The sequence below is a fragment of the Puma concolor genome, chromosome B4, assembly GCF_028749965.1.
Source record: "Puma concolor isolate L17-30 chromosome B4, mPumCon1.1.hap2, whole genome shotgun sequence".
In the NCBI taxonomy this organism is placed as follows: Eukaryota; Metazoa; Chordata; class Mammalia; order Carnivora; family Felidae; genus Puma; species Puma concolor.
The window spans coordinates 62,791,274-62,814,735 of record NC_141673.1 but is presented as its reverse complement, the minus strand read 5'-3'; the positions used below and the strand labels follow the sequence as shown (position 1 = coordinate 62,814,735).

General features: G+C 47.0%; 1 pseudogene; it reads left to right on the top strand.

Annotated features, from left to right (window-relative positions):
- The first annotated feature begins 11,020 nt into the window (after window positions 1-11,020).
- LOC147579141 (uncharacterized) lies at window positions 11,021-12,273 on the top strand (annotated as a pseudogene).
- The last annotated feature ends 11,189 nt before the right edge of the window (window positions 12,274-23,462 follow it).

The window sequence follows — 23,462 nt, the reverse complement described above, 5'->3', positions numbered from 1 at the left end:
TTTTGCCATATATTGTTTATTTTGGCTCCCCTCTTTTTATTTTGTTACCATGCTAAGAATGATATAATATTGTTTGTAGACTCCCTTTGCTCGCCCTTTTCATTCAACGTTATCTTTCTAAGATTCATCCACGTTGACATAGATAGCTGTAGTTCATCCATTTTCATCGATGTGTAATAACCCACTCATTTTTTGCTCAATTCCCCTGTTGATGAGTATTTAGGTGTGTTTCTAGCTTTTTGCCATTACAAACAATACTGCTCAGAACATTTCTGTACGTGTCTCCTGATATACGTGAGCAAGAGTTTCTGCATAAAGGGAATTGTTAGGTTGTACGATATGAACTTTTCCAGATAATGTCAAATTGCTTTCCAGTATTTATGCCCACCAAAGCATCGGAGTTTTGGTTGCTGCCTTATCCTTACCAACTTTGGCATTTAGCTAATCTGTTGGATATAAAATGATATTTCACAGTGGTTTAAATTTATACTTGCCTGATTATTTAAAAAAAAATTTTTTTTTTAACGTTTATTTATTTTTGAGACAGGGAGAGACAGCATGAATGGGGGAGGGTCAGAGAGAGAGGGAGACACAGAATTTGAAACAGGCTCCAGGCTCTGAGCTGTCAGCACAGAGCCCGATGCGGGGCTTGAACTCACAGACCACGAGATCATGACCTGAGCCGAAGTCGGATGCTTAACCGACTGAGCCACCCAGGCGCCCCTATACTTTCCTTATTATTAATGAGGTTGAGCATCTTTTCATATATTTATTGACCACTCATGTTTCTTCTTCTGTGAAATGCCTGTTCATGTATGTCCTTTGCCCATTTTCCTACTGGGATATTTGTCATCTCCCTATTGATTTTTAGGAATTAACAAAATACGTATAGCCTAGTACTGATCTTTCATCAGTGGTCGCTATCTGCTTCCAGTTTGTAGAGGGCTTGGCATTTTAGTAAAGGCTTAAAGGATGGATGGTTTCAGTTCCAGCTCAGAGTCCTCATTTGGTTGGATTAATTAATTCTTAATTCATTCATCAAATATTTATTGAATGTGTAGCCAGACATCATGCTGGATCGTGAGAATACAAATGTATCCCACATTTGCTCATTCCTTACCACTTCCAAAATCTAGTGGGGTCCAAGCCACTGACAGCTCTTGTTGGACCACTACAATAGGTTCCTAGCTGGTCTCCCGGATTCCGACTGGTTTTGCCCCAATCTACTCTCCACACAGTAAATAACTAAAGTGATTTTTTAAAATGTAGATCAGATAATGCAACTTAAAACCTCCCAATAGTTTTCCAGGGCTCATAGAAAAAATTCCAGGGTTCAGCTTGTTCCTACTGATTCTCAGACATACCAGCTTGTTCCCACTCCAGCCCTTTGCTATTTCCTATGCCCAGAACATTCTTGTCCCCGATCATACACTCTCTCATTTTATTTAGGTCTCACCTCAAAGAGCACCACCTTATAAGGCCTTTCCTGACCACCCCATCTAAATAGTCACTACTTTCTCTTCTTTAACTCCTTTCTTCCTTTATTTTTCTTTTTAGCACTTATCATAGTATATTATTAATATTCTTCTTCTTTTTTTTTTCCTGTTAGAATATAAGCCCCACTGGGCCAGCGACCTTCTTTACCACTGTATCCTCAGCATTTGGAATAGTGTCTGGAATACAGTAGGCTCTCAGCAGAAATTTTGTGAATGATTGAACAGTGAATAATATAGAGTCCTTGCCCTTAAAAAGTTTATAGTTTAGGGGTGCCTGGGTGGCTCAGTTGGTTAAGCAGTTAAGCATTCGACTTCAGATCAGGTCATGACCTCACAGTTTGTGGGTTTGAGCCCCGCGTCGGGCTCTGTGCTGACAGCACAGAGTCTGGAGCCTGCTTCGGATTCTGTGTCTCCCTCTCTCTCTGTCCCTTTCCTGCTTGTGCCCTCTCTCAAACTAAATAAATAAATGTTAAAAAATTTTTGTTTAAAAAAAAATTGTGAGTCTATCAGGGAATACAGAGAATTAAAAGGCAAATCATTTTGGGGCACCTGGGTGGCTCAGTCGGTTAAGCATCTGGCTCTTGATTTTGGCTCAGGTCATGATCTCATGGTTACTGAGACTGAGCCCCAAGTCAGCCTCTGAGCTCTGCTTGGGATTCTCTCTCTCTCTCTCTCTCTCTCTCTCTCTCTCTCTCTCTCTCTCCCTCTCTGCCCCTCCCCTGCTCAAACACATGTGCATGACCTCTCTCTCTCTCAAAACAAAGAAATAAACTTAAAAAAATAAAGCAAATAATTTCAACGCAGTGTGATAGTATTGTAAGAGGGGTAAGCATTGGACACTATGGAAATGAGGACATGCATCCCAGTCCTGAGTACTGGTAGTCAAGGAAGACTTCTAGGAGGTCACATTTAAGACCCACAAGGAGGACCTGCATAGGGAGGGAATAGAAGGATGTTCCATAGAGAAGGAGCAGTAAATATAATGTCTTCGAAGTGAGGGATTACATGGTCTCTTCCACAAAGGGCAAGTAATTCAGTGTGGCCAGAATGAACAGCTTTGAGTGTTGGAGGGTGCAGAGAGGCGAGACTGGTTGTTAATGGCTAGGTCTTGAAGGATCTTGAGCATCAAGCTAAGACATGTGGATTTTATTCAGGAAGCAGCAAGGAATTGTTTTTATTTATTTATTTATTTATTTATTTATTTATTTATTTATTTATTATTTTTAATGTTTGTTTATTTTTGAGACACACACACACACACACACACACACACACACACACACACACACAGTGTGAGTGGGGAGGGGCAGAGAGAGAGAGGAAGACACAGAATCCAAAGCAGGCTCCAGGCTCCGAGCTGTCAGCACAGAGCCCGACGCAGGGCTTGAACTCATGAACTGCGAGACCATGACCTCAGCCGAAGTTGGATGCTTAACCGACTGAGCCATCCAGGTGCCCCAACAAGGAGTCATTTAAACAAAAGAGTGAGAAGCTCTTGCATTTGTTTTTATTATTTTCTTTTTAAGTAATCTGTGCACCCAATGTGGGGCTCCAATTCACAACCCCAAGATCAAAAGTTGAATGCTCCACTGACTGAGCCAGCCAGGCCCCCCGAAGCTCTTGCATTTTAGATTTGTGCTTTAGAAAGATCATTCTAGTTCTAGGGTGGAGAATGGATGAGAGTGGGAGGACTAGGGGCATAGCATTCTGTAGGAGGCTGTTGCCAAAATCCAGGTGGGAGGGTGCCTGGTTGGGTCTGTCGGTGGAGCATGTGATTCTTGATCTTGGGGTTGTGAGTTTGAGACCCACTTTGGGTGTAGAGATTACTTAAAAAGAAAATCTTTACAAAAAAATCCAGATGGGAGATGGTTTGTGGTGATAGTGGGAATGGAGAGAAGTGGGCAGAGCTCAAGAGAGCCAGAAGGAAGAACTGATAGGATTCACGGCTTGTTGTGGGGGATGAAGTTAGAAGGGTAGATGAATATGGTACTTGGTTTTCTGGCCTGGGTCATGAATGATGCCATTCTCTGGCTCTCTCCAAAGCCTAGTCCTTTTCCTTTCTAGGAACCACCTGATGGGCTCTTCAACCTTGGAGCTCTGCTCTCTAAAACCTGGTCCTGTACCCAATGACACTGCATGAATCTAACCTCTTCTCTGGGCTCTACTCCCTCCATTTTCAACACACTGAATGAAACAGAAAAGGCACCTGGCTGGCTCAGTCAGTAGAGCATGAGGTCCATGTTGTCATTTCAAGCCCCACGTTGGGGGTAGAGCTTCCTTAACAAAATAAAAATGAGGGACACCTGGGTGGCTCAGTCGGTTAAGTGTCCAATTCTTGATTTCAGCTCAGGGCATGATCTCACCGTTCGTGGGTTCGATACCCGGGTCAGGCTCTGAACTGACAGTGGAGAGCCTGCTTGGGATTCTCTCTCTCTCTCTCTCTCTCTTTCTCTCTCTCTCTCTCTCTCAAAATAAACTTAAAAAATAAAAAAATATATATATATAAACGAAACTGAAACCACCATCTAGATAACCCTGGTTCTGTCCTTACATTTTAAAAAAAAGATTTTATGTTATTTTTAAATGTTTGTTTGAGAAAGACAGAGACAGAGACAGAATACGAGCAGGGGAGGGGCAGAGAGAGAGGGAGACACAGAATCCCAAGCAGGCTCCAGGCTCTGAGCTGTCAGCACAGAGCCCGACACGGGGCTCGAACTCACAAACTGCGAGATCATGACCTGAGCCAAAGTCAGACACTTACCTGACTGAGCCACCCAGGTGTCCCTAAAGTTTTTATTTTTGTGTAATCTCCACATCCAATGTGGGGCTTGAACTCACAACCCCAAGATCCAGAATTGCATGCCCTACCAACAGAGCCAGGCAGGCTCCCCTGTCCTCACTTTCCCAAACCCTGCCTGAGTCCCGGTTGTGGCCCATGGGAGCCACTCACAAGTACTATAGGCCACCTGAAGACTCCCTGACATAAAGGACAGAAGAAAGGAGGGACAGAGAGTAAAATGAATACAAGCTGCCGTGTAAGTCGGCCACAGTGTCTTCAGGCTGGGAATAGCAGAAATCTTGGTGGCTGTGAGAGGACAGAGGCTAGGAAACCAGTGCTTGCTCTTGTAGTCAGCTGGAAGTTTCAGGGGAAAGAGGGATCTGGGAAGCTATGAGAATCAAGAGGGGCAAGTCTAGGGCATTCTAGGCACAAAGGACAGAATGGGAAGGGCAGGAGGAAAAGAGTCAGTGTCATAGTGAGACTAACAGGCTTACCCGTAACATTTCTGGGGCCCAGGGCAAGATAAAAAAAAATATATATATATATGAAGGCCTACATACCAAATGTCTAAATATGTAAAAGTTATAAATCAAAGGTAACAAACTGTTAAATAAAACATGTTCTGCCCTCTTATCTTGACAACTATATCAATACCAACTGGAAGATTTATATTCAGAATCCTGGGACTCTTCTGGCCCCTCGTCTGACCTTTGGGGTTCTCTTTCCATTCCAGGCTCTGTCCTGCTACCTGAGGGGCCTCACACAAAAGTGTGTGCTCAGGGCAACCACACATCTGAACTCCATCCACACTCCAGGCCCACAGGGCTAGTGAGTGGTGTTCCCCCAGAAGCTCCTTCTGTGCTTTTAGGAGATTGGACTCAGGAAGAAGTCCTGAAAGTGGGCTCAGGGGTGCTTGGCAAGGGATTCTGGTAACTGGAGGATAGCTCAGAACGGGGGAGTCATGAGATCTGGTCCCCTTGGCCTGAAGTTATCCTCACTCTGGAGGAGGAGAGCTTCTAAAACAGGCCAGGACTAAGGGCATAGACTCTGGAATCCTATAGATTGGGCTCAGATCTCTATTCTGATATTTCCTCTTCTGTGAATCTGGGCGAACTCTCTGAGCTTCAGTCTCCTTACTTATAAAATGGGGATAATAATAATAATAATAATATCTCCCCCCACAGGGTTATTGTGAGAATAAATAAGCTAATCTGTACCAAGCATCTGGTATTTAATAACAACCACTCATTCACATTGTTTTCCTTCCACACGCCCCATGCTCTCCTCAAAGCAACCATGGAGGCTGGGGAAAAGATAGGAAGTTTTTCTCAGGCAAGGCTGTCTGGGAGGAGGGGGTCTGGGAAAAAGGGGGTTTACGAAGGAAAGAGTCATAATCTAGGCAGTAATAATCCCATCTCAGGCTAGGACCATGTGGGAGAAAGAGGAAGAGTAAGTTGTCTTGTATGCAGATAAATGAGAAATAGTAATGGTGTAATTGCTTTCCCAATCTCTTTGTTTTGTTGGCGGTCGCAGCTGTTTACTTGGTTTTCAGGTTAAGATAGGGGAAGAAGGTGTGAATGATCTGACATAATAGAAAATGCAAACATTATTATTATTATTTTTTTTTTGGTGACCAGAAACACACTCAGAGAAACACATGGTTGTGAGCACATATGGATTCTGCCTTTCAAAGTCGGAGTCTGACCTCCTTATTAAGTTGATCTTGTGTTGTTCTGGAACATGTATAGATTCTTACCACGTGCTGTCACTCTTGCTGTTCCTGCAGCTGGACCTCCCTCTTTCTCCTCAACCATTCCAAGTTCTAGTCTTTATTTCAAGTCCACTCTTTTCATATTAGGCCTCTCTCCCCACCACCCTCCCCACATTCCCTTGAGCTCTTCCTAATCCATATCGCCTAGAACGCATTGACACTCTTGATATGTTTACTGTCTTGTATTGTTCTTACTCTTTCCTGTGTGCAAAGTCTTATCTCTCCAATTAGAGCTTAAGCTTATTAAGGGAAGGAACTGTTTCTATTTTTCTAGCATTTCCCATTTGTCTGTGTCTGTGTACTCATTCAGTATCATTTATTGTGTTCCCATGTGCCGGAACTGTGTTGGGTGCTGGGGATATAAAAATGTTTCTCTCTTGGGGCGCCTGGGTGGCTTGGTCGGTTGAGCGTCTGACTTTGGCTCAGGTCATGATCTCGCAGTTTGTGAGTTCGAGCCCCGCGTCGGGCTCTGTGCTGACAGCTAAGAGCCTGGAGCCTGCTTGGGATTCTGTGTCTCCCTCTCTCTTTGCCCCTCCCCTGCTCATGCTCTGTCTCTCTCTGTCTCAAAAATAAATAAAACATTAAAAAAAAATAAATGTTTCTCTCTCTCTCTCTCTATACACACACACACACACACACACACACACACACACAGAGAGAGAGAGAGAGAGAGAGAACTAATAATGTAATGACTCATGGTTTGATAACTGCTTCTAAATGGGTTGCACACATGATAGACCATCAATATAGGTTTGATAGATTGAGGGACCATACTTCTTTTCAACTAGACATTCAACAAATGAACAAATGCATGAAATAACTGAATCCCCTGATACAGCTGTTCCAGGTGTACCCTCCTATATGAGTCTGGTTCTGGCAGACTTAAAGGTGTGAGACTGGTTTGGGGGGAGAAATGGTCTTTAGGGTTATCAAAACAGATAATCTTTCAAAGGTGGTGTTCACTGCTTCCCTTAAGGCCTCGTGGTTAAATTCACAAAGCATTTTACCGGCATCGGTGAATACCTTTGCATCATTCAGGTTGGTGAGTTATAAGAACTATGTCCACCATCATAATGAAAACAGTTACTATTAAATGCTTATTATGTGCTAGATGTAGTGCGGATTTCTTCACATGAATTATCTAAACCCTAACAATAATTCCATGAAGTAGGTATGAATGATTATTATCTCCACTTTGCACGAGAGGAAACTGAGACACAACCACTAAGCAGAAAAGATAGGACTTGAATCCAAGAAGTCTGATTTTACACTGTGCTGTCTACATGTGGACAGGGAAAGTGGAGAACTGAGTTCTTAAGCTGACCCTGCTGCTTGCTTGCTGTGTGACCGGCACAAGTCATTTCAGCGAACTGATCATCAGCGCCTTTTGCTCACAGAGCTAAAGAGTGATAACACTGGTCTTAAAGCCTATTCTTTTGAATTCAAGTCCTGTGCTTTTTCTACCAGCCTCGACTGCCCAAATCTTGTGGTGATCCCTTAACTCTCATCTTTTACCTCCTTGTGGTATGAGGGGCAGCTTGTGGTACTGTCATTCATGAGATGGGTATCCTTTTTTCATAAGTTGTATATGAAGATCTTACAAAATATTTTTTTAAACATGTCTATTTATTTTTGAGAGAGACAGAGAGTGAGAAGGGGAGGGGCAGAATCCGAAGTAGGCTCCAAGCTCCGAGCGGTCAGCACAAAGCCCGAAGCAAGGCTCGAACTCACAGACTGTGAGATCGTGACCTGATCAGAAGTCAGATGCTTAACCGACTGAGCCACCCAGGTGCCCCTATATGAAGATCTTGATGGCTTCATGAAAGGCTTGGCTGATGGGGAGCATAGCGAGAGCTGCAGAAGGAGCCCTGAACCCAAATTCTGTGACTCCATCCCTTAATTGTTAGGTTTAAGTGAAAACATTTTCCAGTATACAGGATGCTTGCAATCAAGGAAGCGTTCAGACAGCACATAGGAAAAACTAAGCTATGATCGAAGGACAGGTGGTCAGCCCCCTGCAGTCCAGGCTTCAGTCAGTCGAAGCCGTGGAGCTTAATCTACATGGGCAGGAGATTGAGACCAGGTAGCATGGAAGAGCAGGCACAAATGCACTTCTCTGAGGAGCCTGCACACAGAAACCGAAGCTGCCGAAATGCTCCATTTTGTCCCTCCATAGATGGGATTTTGTCTCCTACGTATGCAGACAAAGGATGATAATTATCTGAACAAGTGTGCGTGGTTGGCTGGCATCAGTCAGTATTCTAAGCTGGTGTGCTTAAATAAAAATTGGTTTGCTGTACCCCTCATGTTATTATTTGGCTCAGCTCTCCCTCCTTAATCACCCTTGTTTGGGTACCAAGGGTAGCTGTGGGTTCTGTTCTCACTGGGGCAGCCTCTGGTTGGAGTGCCTGCTAATGTCCTTTCCTAGGCTTCTTTAACACCAGGTAACCTGGCAGGATGGCCTTTATGTCCCTGCTCTCACCACCTTCCCTAGCCTCTAATCTCATCTTGTCATTTTCCACAATCATTTGCATGGTTCTCCTGTATGCTTTTTTTTTTTTTTTTTTTTTTTTTTGCAATTTTCTTCTTCATCTCTGCATAAAATTCTACAGAGATCAGGGAGAAAAATCTACTAAAAAATTCTCCTTCCCTCCCCACCCTCCCCTCTTTCTCTCTCTCACACAAACACACACACACACACACACACACACACACACACACACACACAACGCACAGTGGCAGACAGACATAAGCTCTCCTCTGACCTTACTTACCATGCCCCCAAATTTCAAATCAAGATCATTTCTAAAACAAATAACAAAACCCCAAACTCCCCAAACAAAACAAAGAAATGGTAGGAGGGAACCCTTAAAAAATCACTCCCCTTCTAGGAGGTGAGTCCACTCTTTTAGGGGGTCCACCTTAAGTTACTAAAGGACTGATTTTTATTTTTTTTTTTTAGGTTAAAAAAATTATTATTAAAAAAAATTTTAAACATTTATTCATTTTTGAGAGACAGAGAGACAGAGCACTAGTGGAGAAGGGGAGAGAGAGGGAGACAAAGCATCTAAAGCAGGCTCCAGGCTCTGAGCTCTCAGCACACAGCCCAATGCAGGGCTCAAACTCACAAACTGGGAGATCATGACCTGAGCCGAAGTCGGATGTTTAACCAACTGAGCCACCAAGGCGCCCCCCTCCCCCGCTTTTTTAGATTTTTAAAATTATTTTAAAGTAATCTCTATGAACCCAAAGTGGGGCTCAAACGCACAACTCCGAGATCAAAAGTTTCATCCTGCACAGACAGTCCCTAAAAGACTGAATTTTTGAAGAAGCTACTTCTAAGTCAGGCTTCAGCTGAGGGCCTGGTGACCTGTGGTTTGGGGTCCTACTTCGTGGGTATGTTATTTGTTTGTAAAGGTGTTTTCCTTAAGCAGAGTAGCTTTTTTTTTTTTTTTTTTAACTTCTTAAATGTTTATTTATGTTTGAGAGAGAGAGAGAGACAGAGACAGAGTGAGAGCAGGGTAGGGGCAGAGAGAGAGAGAGAGAGAGGAGAGGGAGACAGATTCCTAAGTAGCCTCCAGGCTTCGAGCTGTCAGCACAGAGCCTGACGCCGGCTCCAACCCACGAACTTCTGCACCAGGGCCCTAGTTGAAGTCAGACGCTCAATCGACTGAGCCACCCAGGTACTCCAGAGAGTAGCTTTGATTTTAGGTTGGAATTCTAAGGGGGAGGGGGGGCGGGGAAAGGCGCTTGGGGGGATGAGGAAAAAGTTCTGTTCTGACCACTAGGGTAAGGGATTCAGAAACAAGTCGCCGTCTCTGCCTTTCTGGGAAACCCCAGGCTTTGGGGGCAGACTCTGGGTCAGATGGGGTGAATCAGAGGAAGGGACCAGGGAACAGTTAAACTCAGTTTACAAACAAACACACAAACAATTGCAAATGAATTCACGCCGGGACAACCGTTAACTTCAAATGCAGAACAGAACTGGGAAGGGAGTCGAGGGCGAGAGGGCAGAGAATTTCGAGAAAATCTGGGAAAGCTTCTCGGAGGAAGCGTGTGCGGAGACGTTGCCTGGGAACCGCAGCTGAAGGCTAGGCACAACCCAGCCGCCTTCCCCGGGGTCTCTGCCTCGTAAGGCGCTCGCTCAGGCAGCGGGTGAGGTGCTGTCTCGGCAGGCCCGGCTCTCTGGGTCCTTCCACCACCTGACCCCGCCGGCTCTCGCCTCCTTCCTCGCCATCCCCGCGGCCCCTTCCTCCACACCCGCTCCTCCCGGCTGCCCCTCGATAATCTCCTGACATCTCTTCAAATCCAATTATCGAATTAATTGACGTGCTAACCGAGAGGCAAACAGAAAGGGGCGGCAAACACAGGGCGGTTCAGATTTATCCTCCGGCCTCCACAAGCCCCGGCCGGGCGAGATTTACTGGGCCTCGAACACGGCGACAGTTCAAACCTTTGATTAATCATGTTTTTCTCCCGGCCCCATAATTTAGTTGCTCTTTTTCCCTCCCTGCCTTTTTTTATCAGTGGAAACAGAGACGGAGTCCTCATCAGCTTCAATTACAAATATTAAGCCCCCGGACAGCACTTTGACAGAGAGGCGGCCAGCCCCCCCTCCGTCCCGCCCCCCTAAATCATCCCCGAATTAACATCACAATCGGCGGCTGGCGTGCGTTCAGATTTAAATGGTGGCATATTGTTCGCGGACGGTCTAGTTCAGACCGGCGGGTTCGCAGCTCCCGGCGGCAGCCCCCGCCTCTCCCCCCCCCCGCAGTCTCCCTCCGGCCTCCCCGGAGGCTGTGACTCAGAAACCGCGGGAGGCTCCGGCGCCTAGTCTCCAGCAGGGGAGGCTGCAGGCGGGGGTGCGCTGGGGTGGGGGCGAGAGGGCTGGGGAGAGGGGTAGTGTGTGGAGGGCGGGTCACGCGGAGGGAGAGGAACTGCAGAAGCGGGGTGACGGGGGAACCGGGTTTATGCATGAAGGTGCAGAAACCGCGCGTTTGGGAACGCCACCACGCCGCCCTTTGGGGGTAGGTTATGGCCGCCTTGAGCCCACGCAGGGTCTGCAGGGCCCCCCTTGGGTCATGGTGCAGTGGCCAGGAGGTAGGGCGTTCTCTTGTTCTTTGAGTGTTGCTGTAATGAAGGAAGAACGGGTGGCAAGATTTGTTTCCTGAGCCTATTAGGGAAAATTTGCCCTACACCACTGTCGGAAGTCTTGAAGATAGGTCTCAGAAAGGACTTACTTAGTGGGAAGACTGATCGTGAGGTTGAAATACCTCATGGGGATTTTTCGGGTTAGAAGACCCCGGAAGTAGCCAGAATTCTCTGAAGGCGTTTGGGGAAAAAGATACAACTGTTTAGCTCTGTCCCACTAAAGCGGAGAAGGAGAGGGAGAGTCATTCCCCTGACCCCATTAATCCTTTAGGAATAAAGGAGATCGGGAAGAAAAATGTCAATCCAGGAGTCTAGGTTTCCAGATATTTTCTTATCCACCTGCCTCTTCAGTCTTGCCTGCATCAATCTCCAGGACTCCATGTCTGCCTAGCAACATCACAACCAATCAAGATGCAATTAGGCCTGGCAGCTCGGCTCATCCTTTACTAGGATTGGCTGCTCATAGTGGGCGCATCCCAAGTTTTCATTGGCTGACGGCCACCTGTATGGAAATGAGAATTACACGGGACTCTCAGCCTCTCCCTGCAGTGTGGACCTGTGGCTTACTGCGTTGAAACCTGCAAGCTCAGAGCGAGAACTCCTGGGCTCGTTTCTTTGCCTCTCTGCCTTCTCTTCCCTCAGAGAGATCTCCCGAACTTTTCCTTTTTCCCTCGGCGCCTCTGCCTGAGGCCTAGTCTGAAAGAAATCCTACCAAATAACGCAGAAATAATGCGGATTTGTATGCGGTTTGCATCTTCTTTGCATTCTCTCGGTTCAATGGCAAGATTTTGCCCCTTTCGTCCAAAGCTGCCACAGTTCCTGCCCCTTTCTCTCTTCCTTGTCCATCTCAGGGGCGGCTTCTCCTTGTGGAGTCCCTCAATTCTTGCCCTTTTTTGCCCCAAACCCTCCCTTAGGGCTCAGCTCCACCAATTCCCAGTTGCCCCCTCCTCCCACTCAGGATGCAGGCATCTCTCACAACAGTCTGAAGAACGGTTTAGAAGGGAGTTAGACAGGGAAAGGACCCCCCCCCCAACACACACACACACACACACACACACACGCACGCACGCACACACACGCACGCACACACACACCCCTCCATCCTCGCTCCCCATCCATTTTCTCCGAGGGAGCCGAGTTTGACAGCGAATTCATTCCGAGCGGGGAGGGTGATTTATTCTTCAAATATACCGACAAGTGCGGGCATGATGGAGCCCATTAAAATGTTGGGAGATTGTTTTTATGATTGAAGTCTGTATTACTCCAACCATAAAGAAAGAGAGCAAGGAGTCATTAGCATTTTCATGATGGTGTATTTCTGCTTGTCTCCGCGCCATCACTCATCTTTACTGCCCGTCCCTTTGCTCTCGCTCTGCTACAACGAGGAGAGACTGCAGCCTGAGTTGGGGTTGGGGGTGGGGGAGGCGGGGGCCAGAGATGCCCCAGCCGCTCTGCCCTTCACGCCAAATCCTCACCCTCCTTGGGACGCAGATCAGGGGGTGAGAGGCCAGACACGGAGGATGTGCCTCAGCTTTCTCATGTGGGCTCCTCGTGCCCCTGAACGATGGGAGAAGGGGTCCTGACAAATGGTGCTTGGAGATCCAGGCAGACCGGTTGGGGAAGAGGATGCACCCCTTCCTTTCTTTGGCTCTTCCCTTCCGGGCCTACACACCACTTAGCGTTCATAGGGGAAAAATCAGGAATTCTTGGCTGAGTGGCCTGGGCTGGAGACATCAAATAGAAGAGGCCGAGAGGGAGGAGACCCCAAGTCCCCGGGTTTAGAGACTGTATTGGCAAGAAGATGGGAGTTGGCCTCTGTCTCTCTACTCCCTGAAGGGCCCCTAGACCTTGCTCTGGGATGGGTCTAAGCCTCCTGTCTCCACCCTAGTTCCGCAGCTCCTACTCCTTCCTAATTTCCCAAGTCCTTGATTATTTTTATCCAGCCATTTACAAGACTCTCCAGTACCCCAAGGAACAAATTCATATCCTCCATGAAAATAAGGAGATCAAAATAATTACTGCCAAGGTGAGAGCTTGAAGGGGGTTGGCTATGAGTAAAGTGGTGTCTCCAGGTAAACAAGGACTGTTGGAATCACCTATCTTTTTTTTTTTTTAATTTTTCTTTAGTATTTATTTAGTTTTGAGAGAAAGAGACAGAGCATGAGCAGGGGAAGGGCAGAGAGACAGGGAGACACAGAATGTAAAATAGGCTCCAGGCTCTGAGCTGTTAGCACAGAGCCCGATGTGGGGCTTGAACTCACCAACTGGAGATCCTGACCTGAGCCAAAGTCAGTGAGCCACCCAGGTGCCCCTGATGAGATTCTTAAATAAAGAAACATTCTTTCCAGGTTGGGAACGACCACCCTGCATATCCAGTTGCCCCAAATTGTATGGTGGCACTTGAGGGAGTTGGTTGGGATAAAGGCTAGTTAAGAGGTATGGGGACATGGATGTGTTAGCTAGCAAGATGTTATCAGTGATAACGATTAGTGGACTACTTTCTTCCTGATCCAGAACTTTCTCACTGATGTCTCACAACAACTTGAAAGGTGGGTTTCATGACCACCATTTCACAAATGGGGAAACCAAGGGTCAGGTGAAAGTTGTAGGGTGTCCAAGGTCACTGAGCCAGTAAACAGAAGATTCAAGGTCTGAACCCTGGGCTGTTTTCATTAACTGATGCTGCCTGAGAAGGAGTTTAGGGTCTGGAAAGTGGAAGCCAGGATGACCCCCTGGGTCAGAATGGGGGGACAGAACACCCCATTTACTCATAAGGAAGTGGAGACCATCTAGTAAGTACTTACCAGGAATATACATACATTCCTTGGCCACTGGTCTGGGTAGTTGGGTACCAGTTGGCATTGCTGGGATTAACGCCTCTCTGATCGGTCGGATAACATTAATTGAACACCTATTATGTGTCATTTTTGATTGGCCACACCTCCCCCCCAGGCCTCCCCCTACTCCATTGAGATAGGAACCAAAGAGGGCTCTGGTTTCCTGGGCAGGGGTGGAGGCCCAGGCAGCTGGACCGAGGTAGAACAAAGTGGGGTGTGGAGGTGAGAGCCCCCCTACAGCCTGCACAGTGCCCAGAGGCGGCTACAGCAGCGGCCCCAGATTTACAGCTGCCCTGGTGCTGGTGCCATAAAAGCAAACGATCCTTCTCTGTACTAATTTCTGTGTAATTAGATCTCTCCTGGCATGGAAAGTGGGGAGTGGGGGCAGCCAGGAGGGGAGGGTGCCAAGGACTCTCCACAGAGGTGGGAGGAGGGGCCACAGGGTACACATGGCTTATTGTGGGTCTGGTTGGGCACTGTGATGAGATGGGGAATGCAATGCCTCACAGTTGTTAGGTAAGGAGGGAGATGGGGCCTGATGTGACCACCCCTTTGTGCCCAGGATTGGGGGAAGATAAGCCTGGGATCGGGTACAAAGATCCTGGAGCGAGAAGAATAACTCCTGGCTCGTCAATGTACACATGGCAGGTATTGAAACCCTCAGAGGAGCTGCACACAGATCTCTCCACAGGCAGCTAGATACCAAAGTCCCTCAGAGAGGCCGGAAAAGCAAAGAACTCCTGCAGATGCATCGTATTTACATCCACATTTAGAAAACAATAGATACTTTATATCTCCACACTTACCTGCCGACAGCAGATACACATCTCTCTCCATCAAATGCTAAAATTACAGCATAGGCTCTAAAGAGGACTCAACAAATGTTTGTTCCCTTCTTTGCCCCCACCCATTGCTTGCCCACCTCTTGGAGACAGAATTAAAGGATGTAAAAAGCCCTTTCTTTAAGGTTTTCTTTAAGATACTCGAAGGTGGATCTCATTAAGCTAGGAGGAAAAAAAAAAAAAGGATTGCAGAAGAAATCAAGAGGAATGTGGGGCGAGAGAAGGAAAGATCCTGGGGTCTTGCCTTTCCTTAGGAAGAACAAAGTCTGAGAGAGGAAAAGAATACAGTTGTTATTATTTCTATGTCCCCTCCCCCCACCGCCTCCACTCCATGGTGACAAACAATGACCGCGGGTAGGGCAGTAATGCCATTTGGAACAACGCTGCTACCAGCTAAGTATTACTTGTGCGTTGGAGTGTGTTTGTGGAGGGGCCTCGGAGGGCCTCTTCTCCAGTGTCCCTTTGCAGCCTCAATTTCTGTCACAGCGAGCTTGCCAGGGAGTCGGCGGCTTCTGCTTCAATCCTCCCGCTGAAATGGAGCTCTTTACTTCATAAACAGTTTGCCCCGTCCCTGGACTGCTGTCGGGATCAGAATATTCGTTCGTGGAATTGAAATCCGTCTTCTTTTTAATTTCAGAATATACTATTTCTAACTACCTGTCATAGCTCCTTGAGTTATTCTAATGCTTTAAGACCAGTTCAATCAAAGCATTAATCGGCCCCCACCACAGCAATAACAATTAGATACCCATTGGAAAACCAGGAGATTCTGATCTCCACAGATGATTGTCATGTACTTATCTTAAGCCCTTGTTCTAATGGGTAATTCCTGATTAACCTGAGTAATGAAAATGTATCACAATAAAGAAAGATTTGTCATGCCTTGTTATCACTTCATAAGGCCATCCTTCTAGATACCTGCCATAACACCAGGATATTTCTGTCCCAATAAAACATGATCATGATGTGCTTGGCTAATAAAAAGGAAAAAAAGCCGTGTATTAAAAATATGTTTAAAATGATTTGCATGAGTGATGTAAATATAAACCACCACCATCATCATTGTCAACATCATCCTCAGTTTATTTGCCTTTTGAAATCTCTGCTTGACCTTGGGGGTGGGAGTAGATAAAGGGAGAGGGAGGCAGAAAATTAGCATCTATTAAATGCCAGGCACTGTGCTAAATACTCACAGTAACCCTGCGAGATAGATATTATTATGCCCTTATAGGTGAGGAAATTAGGCTCAAAGAAGTTCAGTAACTTGCCTGAAGTCATGCGGATGGTGGGGGGGGGGGGCATCAGAATTTTAATCCAGGGATGTCTGATTCCAAAGCGCCCATTTCCCCCCCCCCCCCCCACCCCTGGACTTGTTAATTTCACTTTGATGCCAGCAGCGCCCCACCGAATGGATCTGTACTGCTGTTGTGACACTAGTGAGGACACATGGTGGGCTCAAAGACCTCACCCAACCTGGACACCCAGACTGCCCACCGGGGGGCCAGGAGTTCAGGACCTGAACTTTGTGGCTTCTGTGCCCGGTCACATTTCTGCCTTCATCTGGGGTGCCCACACATTATCACGGGGAGCGCTAATACGCCCTGTCACTGTGGTACTGTGAGACATTCATATAACGCAGTGTCACATTCTACCCACACGGGGACTCACACAGGCTGGCCGTACCTTCTCGTCTCCCAGGTGGTGATGTGCGCAGCCAGCAGGGGTCGCCGGCACACCAGGAATTACTACTTGCTGGGTCGGGTCTCCTCCTGCCCTACAACATAGAACTGTTCCTCCTCCCCTGCCCTTCTCCTAAAATCTCCTAAAATCTCTGGCTAATCCCTCCCCTTCCCAGCTTTCCCCGCCTGGGCAACACCCCCAACCCCCACCCTCTCCCCAACCCTATAGATTTCTAATGACGGGCTAAGTAGTTGCTCATTAGGCAGCACCCTAATCTGCCCAATCCCCACCTGCCCCAGGGACCAGGGATTCTGACTGTCAATCCTGCCTTAGGAATGGCCAGGGAGCCTGGAGTGCCCAACCTTCTGGCTCATCCTTGCTCGTTAGGACTCCCCCTCCTCTCAGGGCCTCCCCAATACCCATTGTTTCTCAACATCCTTCCCTCCAGCCTGTCCTGACCATCCTTTTATTGTCCCAGTGTTCACGTAAGCATTTGTCCCAGACATCCTCAGACCCCCAGGGTCCCTTAGCTCCCTCATCTTGGGAGGGCCTAAGAATGAAGGAGGCGGCAAATCTCTTATGGAGTGATCTGTGGTCAGTGGTTTTGGATGAGAAATCATGGTTTGGGGAGGATATGGGAGGGACCCAGGTACTCTGGCTCACAATGGAAAGAGGGCCAGGTGTCTGTTCCCTGCAGGATGGGGGTCCAGGCACAGGCTGTGGAGGCAGCTGTGGTCGCCTTCTGGGAGTGGCATCTCTTTGCTCTTTTCTGCCTCTCCCCTCCCCTGCTGTAGCAACAGTGCCCCAGCTTTCCCAGGTCCCCACCTCCCTGCAGCCCCCTCCCCCAACTCCTGGAGCCTAGTGATTGGCGGCTGCCTGCTGCAGGGCCGGCTGGGTTTATAGCTTTGCGGCAGCTGGGGAGAAAGCAAGGCCAGAGACAGAAAAATGGAAACCGACCAAGAAATGGAGAACGATGATGAAAGAGTAAAAGAGAGGAAGACAGAAACAGAGGCAGAGACCCTCTCAAGAATAACAGACACCCAAATCTAAATGACGAGAGGGACGGACTGAAGCAGAAATGGACACAAAGAAAATTATAGAGATGCTGATAAAGATAAAGAAAATGTGATAAAGATGGGGGAGGGGGGAAGGGAGAGAAAAAGCACAGACAGAAAAACGTTTGGATAAGTCCTGAGAGTAGGGATGTTCAGGGCTTTCCAGGTAGGCAGGAATTCCTTGGTAGTACCTAGAGGGTGGGATGAACATCTAGGGACTCCCAGAAATTCTGTGATGCGGAAGAGACCGGAGGGTCTTGCAGCAAAACCAATTCTCCCCACACCCGTGCTCCCATTCATCCACTCTAGCCTCTTCCATGGCCACACCCTCCTGGAGTTTTAAGATTATTACAGAAATGTCCTCCTTGAGAACAGTCTGGTGATCTAGTGTGGAAGAATTTTGTACCACTTTCTACGAAATGAGTAGGGAAAACTGAGGTCTGACACTTGGGAGAAATTTTAATATTAGAGTCATCCTTTGTTGTACGTGGATTAATTTGTAAGGTTGTTGGCTCTGTCATGGCACCTCAGTTGGCACACACCACATTTACCCTGTATTACAGTTATTCCTCTATATATCCTTTTTGCTAAAATATAAGCTCCTTAACAGCAAGATCTGTGTCTGCCCTTCTTTGTGGCTCCCACAGTGCCTTGTTCTTATTTATTGTGTGAACCAGTGAATGGCCCCTGGAGATGTTGAAGCAGAGGTTGGATGACTACCAATGAGGGATGTCGTCCAGGGAATTTCTGTACTGAATGAGAAGCTGCAAATATATCTCTAAGCGCCCTTTTGCTTTTGAGGTCCTATCACTGCCCATATATCATATGAACCCGAGTTCGCTCTTCTCCAAATACGCAGGGGTAAGATGCAAAACAGAAAACCCCAAATTATAAAGTACCTCCCGTGTGCCTGGCTCTGTGCAAGGCATTTTACACGTCTGATTTCATATAATCCTCACGATAACTTTCCCAGGTAGCAGTTCTCCACATCTTGCAGATAAGGGCTCAGAGACATGAAGTGTTTTTGCTCCAGGTCACATGGCTAGGAAGTATGACAAATTAAATCTGGAGAACCTACGTGACGGCCACAACGCCATGATTTGAGAAACAGGGGAAACAGAAGAGGGGAGACATGGCTTCTAAATTTAGGGTTTGGGAGAGAGAGATTCTGGATTTTAAGCCTGGAAAAAAATGCACTTTTGTGAGGTAGAAAAGGTCATTTCTATGCTCACCTGATTATCAATAGACCTGGAGAAAGAAAAAAAAATGGTGGGAACAGGAATGGCGATCTGGAGATGGGTACTAAGCACTGGGATCCCTTGGGATCCCTAGGTTATGGCCTTGGGAACATGGGGCAAAGGGGTGTGCCTAGAATGCAGTCTTGGAAGTTTCTGGCATACATTTTCCTTCTGGTAGGGATGTTGGGAGTCTGGAGATGTCCCATTCTGGGGCAGGGCTTTGGTTAGCACGGTGCAGTAAAAATTTAATACGTAATTTTGAATTTTGAATTTTAAGTTTTCCAGTAGCCACATTTAAAAAAGTCAAAAGAATGAGGTGAGGATCGCCTGGCTGACTCAGTCCAGACAGCACGTGACTCTTGATCCCTGGGTCATGAGTTTGAGCCCACATTGGGCATAGAGATTACTTGAAAATAAACATATATATTTTTTAAATGTTTATTTTTGAGAGAGAGAGAGAGAGAATAAATGGGGGAGGTACAGAGAGAGAGAGGGACAGAGGATCAGAAGTGGGCTCCAAGCAGACCACAGAGAACCCAACCATGGGTCTTGAACTCACAAACTGTGAGATCACGACCTGAGCAGAAGTCGAACACTCAACCCACTGAGTCACCTAGGTGCCCCCAAAATAAAAATCTTTTAACAGAGAGAGAGAGAGAGAGACAGAGTACAAGCGGGGCGGGGGGGGGGGGGGATGAGGAGGGGCAGAGAGAGAAGGAGACGCAGAATCTGAAACAGGCTCCAGGCTCTGAGCTGTCAGCACAGAGCCCAACCCGGGGTTCGAACTCACAAACCGTGAGATCATGACCCCGAGCTGAGATCAGACACTTTACCAACTGAGCCACCCAGGTGCCCCCTTAATAATAATAATAAAAAAAAGAACCAGGTGAAACTAACTTTAACAACATATTTTATGTAATGCTATATATCCAAGTTATTATCATTTAAACATGCAGTCAACATAAAATTATTTTAAATTGTTTTTCAATTTTTGGTACAAAGTCTTGAAATCTGTTATGCAATTTATACTCACAGCATCTCAGTTTGGATCAGCCACAGTTCAAGTGCTCAGGAGTCACATGGGCTGATGGCTATCATAGCGGATAGTGCAGGCTTAGAGTGTGCCTCACACCTGGCTGGTCAAAAGCAAGTACGAATTCTTTCATGGTGGATCCAGACATCTTGGCTCCTGCCCTTGATTTTTCTTACACCTTGACTCAGGAGTCCCGGTTTTTATGTGAGTCTGGAGACATACTCCCAATTCCCATGGGTTGGAATTGTATATCTATTACAGGTTCTGTGAAGTCCGGCGGTACAGTAACTTCCACCTACAACACTTTCCTCAAGCTCTCGTCAAGCCACCAGTGACCTGCCAATCCAGTGGTTTCCAGGAGTCATTTCCTTGACCTTTCTGCTGCACCTGCCACACCTTTCTCCCTCTGACTGATCCTTCCCAGTCTTTTCTGTGACTTTGTGTTCTCTGAACTTCTCTTCCATGTGGATGGTCACCTGGATTCTGCCCTTGGCCCTCTTGCCCTCTCACTGTACATGCAGGGACACCTGGGTGATCTTTCTTCACTCTTGTCACCTTGACTTTCAAGGATCTTAAGTCTCTGTCTTCAGTTCCAAACTCTCTTAAACTCCAGACTTAAATATCGATCCAACTGCCTACTGGATCTCTTTCTTCTTTGGAAGATTACAAACACATTGGAAATGTGTCAACAAGTCAAAATTGCACCGGTCATATTTCCCTCGATGTATTTCTCCATTTATATTATTTATTTGGTGAATGGCATTGCTGGTTATCTGTTCATTGAAACTAGAAATCTGGGATCAACTTGACTCCGTCTGTTCATTTCCGTTAATTCTTCATCCTAAAAAATTCTGCCTCGGGGCGCCTGGGTGGCGCAGTCGGTTAAGCGTCCGACTTCAGCCAGGTCACGATCTCGCGGTCCGTGAGTTCGAGCCCCGCGTCAGGCTCTGGGCTGATGGCTCAGAGCCTGGAGCCTGTTTCCGATTCTGTGTCTCCCTCTCTCTCTGCCCCTCCCCCATTCATGCTCTGTCTCTCTCTGTCCCAAAAATAAATAAGCGTTGAAAAAAAAAATTAAAAAAAAAAATTCTGCCTCTTTTCCTCTTGACATGGCTTAAGTGCAGTGTTCACCATTTTTGCCTGGGTTATTACAATAGGTTCCTCACTGATTGCTCTGGAATTTCATGATCTGGCAATAGAGTGTAAGCTTGTCCTGTAAGGACAGGCATTCTTATGTTTTTGTTTTTTGTTTTCTGGTTTTTTTTTTTAGAGTTTATTTATTTATTTTGACAGAGTGTGAGTGCAAGAAGTGCAGAGAGAGAGAAAGAGAGAGAGAGAATCCCAGGCAGGCTCCACACTGTCAGTGCAGAGCCCAACGCAGGGCTTGAGCTCACGAACCGTGAAATCATGACCTGAGCTGAAATCAAGAGTCGGACGCTTAACAGACTGAGCCACCCAGGCCCCTCTTATTTATTTTTTTTAAGTTTCTTTATTTTGAGAGAGAGAGAGAGAGAAAGGGAGGGGCAGAGGGAGAGAGAGAATCCTAAGCAGGCTCCCCACTGTCAGCACAGAGCCTGATGTGGGGCTCGAACTCATGAACTGTGAGATCATGACCTGAGCCAAAACCAAGAGTTGGATGCTTAACCGGCTGAGCCACCCAGGCGCTCCTCTTATGTTTTGTTCGTGCTGTTTCCCAGTGCCTAGAACAGCACCGGGCACATAGTAGGCACTCGATGAATATTTGTTGAGTGAATGTGTGAGTATCTTTTAGTCCATCTTCCCAGTCTCACTTCACACAGTGCACAATCCTCACTCAGCAGCCCCGAGTATTTAGCCTTCTAAGCCAGTTATGTCTTTGCACGCTCTGTTCCTTCTGTCTCTTTAAGATTCAGCCTCTACATGGTCACCCATGGGAAGCTTTGCGCCCCCCAGTCTTGGTTAATTATCCTTCCTCTGTGGCCCCTTAGCATGCTGTGCATACCTCTAAAGTAGTGCTTATCTTGCTTAGGAAGATTTGTTGCTTTGACTATAAGCTCTGTGAGGGCAGTTTTTAACAGGGTTTTTGACTATTCCATCCCGATTCTCTATGCCCAGAACCTGACCCATAAAGAACACTACAGAAAGTTCTCTGAATTAATGCACGACATGTCTTTGTCCCAAAGGACATCACACTTTATTTCTTCAGGCTACCTCAGCACACTTCAATGGCATTGGTGATGTTTTCCTAAAGCTGGTTAGTAAAGTCCAATAATGTTCACTTTATTGTTCTTTATCTCTTGTATGTGGACATATATATATATATATATATACCCTTTTGTATATATGAAATATTTTTCGGGAAATATTTTATTAAAATAATTAAAAAAGTTATTTTTGAAGGCCTGGCAAAAATAGCTTTTCTTTTTTCCACGTACAAACACAGAACCTGCCCTCCAGCTGCTTAGAGTTGAGAAAGAAGAAAGGCTTGTAAACGTGCTGTAGTGTTTTTTATGAAAAACACCCCCCGGGGGATAACTGCAAGAAGTCAAGTAAGACCTCATGGAGGAGGTGTCCCCTGAGCTGTGGGGCAAGCATGTGCTCAGAGGTATGCAAAAATGGTAGAGTGGTTCCGTGAAGCTGGACGCCAGGGTTCCTTAGGGTGGGATGGGAAATGGAAAGGCAAGTTGGAGTCAGATGGTGAAGACCCTGACTGGCACACTTAATGGTCTGCACTTCGTGTTCCTGTAGGCAACACGCAGCCACCGAGGTTCTGGAAGCAGGGAGCGATGTTTGGATTCGTCATCTCCCACCAGATACTGACACCCCAGTGCCTGTTTGCTGCTACTTGGTCTGTCTCTTCCTCTCACACTAGGGCCTTGAGCCCATTCAGATCCAACACCGTCTGCATAGATGCTGGGAAGCAGGGCAGAAGAGACCATCCATTCCAGAAGGGAAACAACGAGAAAGGCTGAGTTGCCAAATACCACCGAGTGGGTAGGAGATTGAGCTCGGGTTGGAACCCAGGTGTCTTCCCTCCCGGCCCAGGCAGTCAATGATCTTCCCTGAGCTCCCCGCGTCAGGGGCCATGCACTGGATCCTGGGGTAGGCAAATTATGAGTAGGGATGAGAAATGGCTCTAAACTTCCCAGCCTGAAGGGGCAGATAGCACACAAGAAGACCTACGAAGGGCAGAGGGAAGAACTCTAGATATCCAGGTAGAGGAGTCTGGTGAGGAACTGTTGGGGGAGGGGGGGCGGGCTTCATGGCGGCATGGGTTTGGGAAGGTGGGGCAGAACTGGGCTGGGGATAATGGGAGATGAGAATGACCCCTGTGAAGTCCTGGAGGTGGGAAAGAACAAAACCTATGCCACAGTCCTCATAAGGGCTATTATTTAGTCTGGCAGCCTGTGTCAATGGCCTCGTGCAGCTACCCATGTGGCTCCTGTGGGTGTGTGTGTGTGTGGCTCGGCAGGGGCTGTGGGGTGGGAGCAGGGGTTCTGGGCCCCTGTTTCTGTCTCCTATCCTCCCCTTTTGCACTAGGTGGGGCATACTTCTGGAAGCCAGGATGTCTGGGTTCCAGATTCTTCCCTCCTCAACCTCCCCC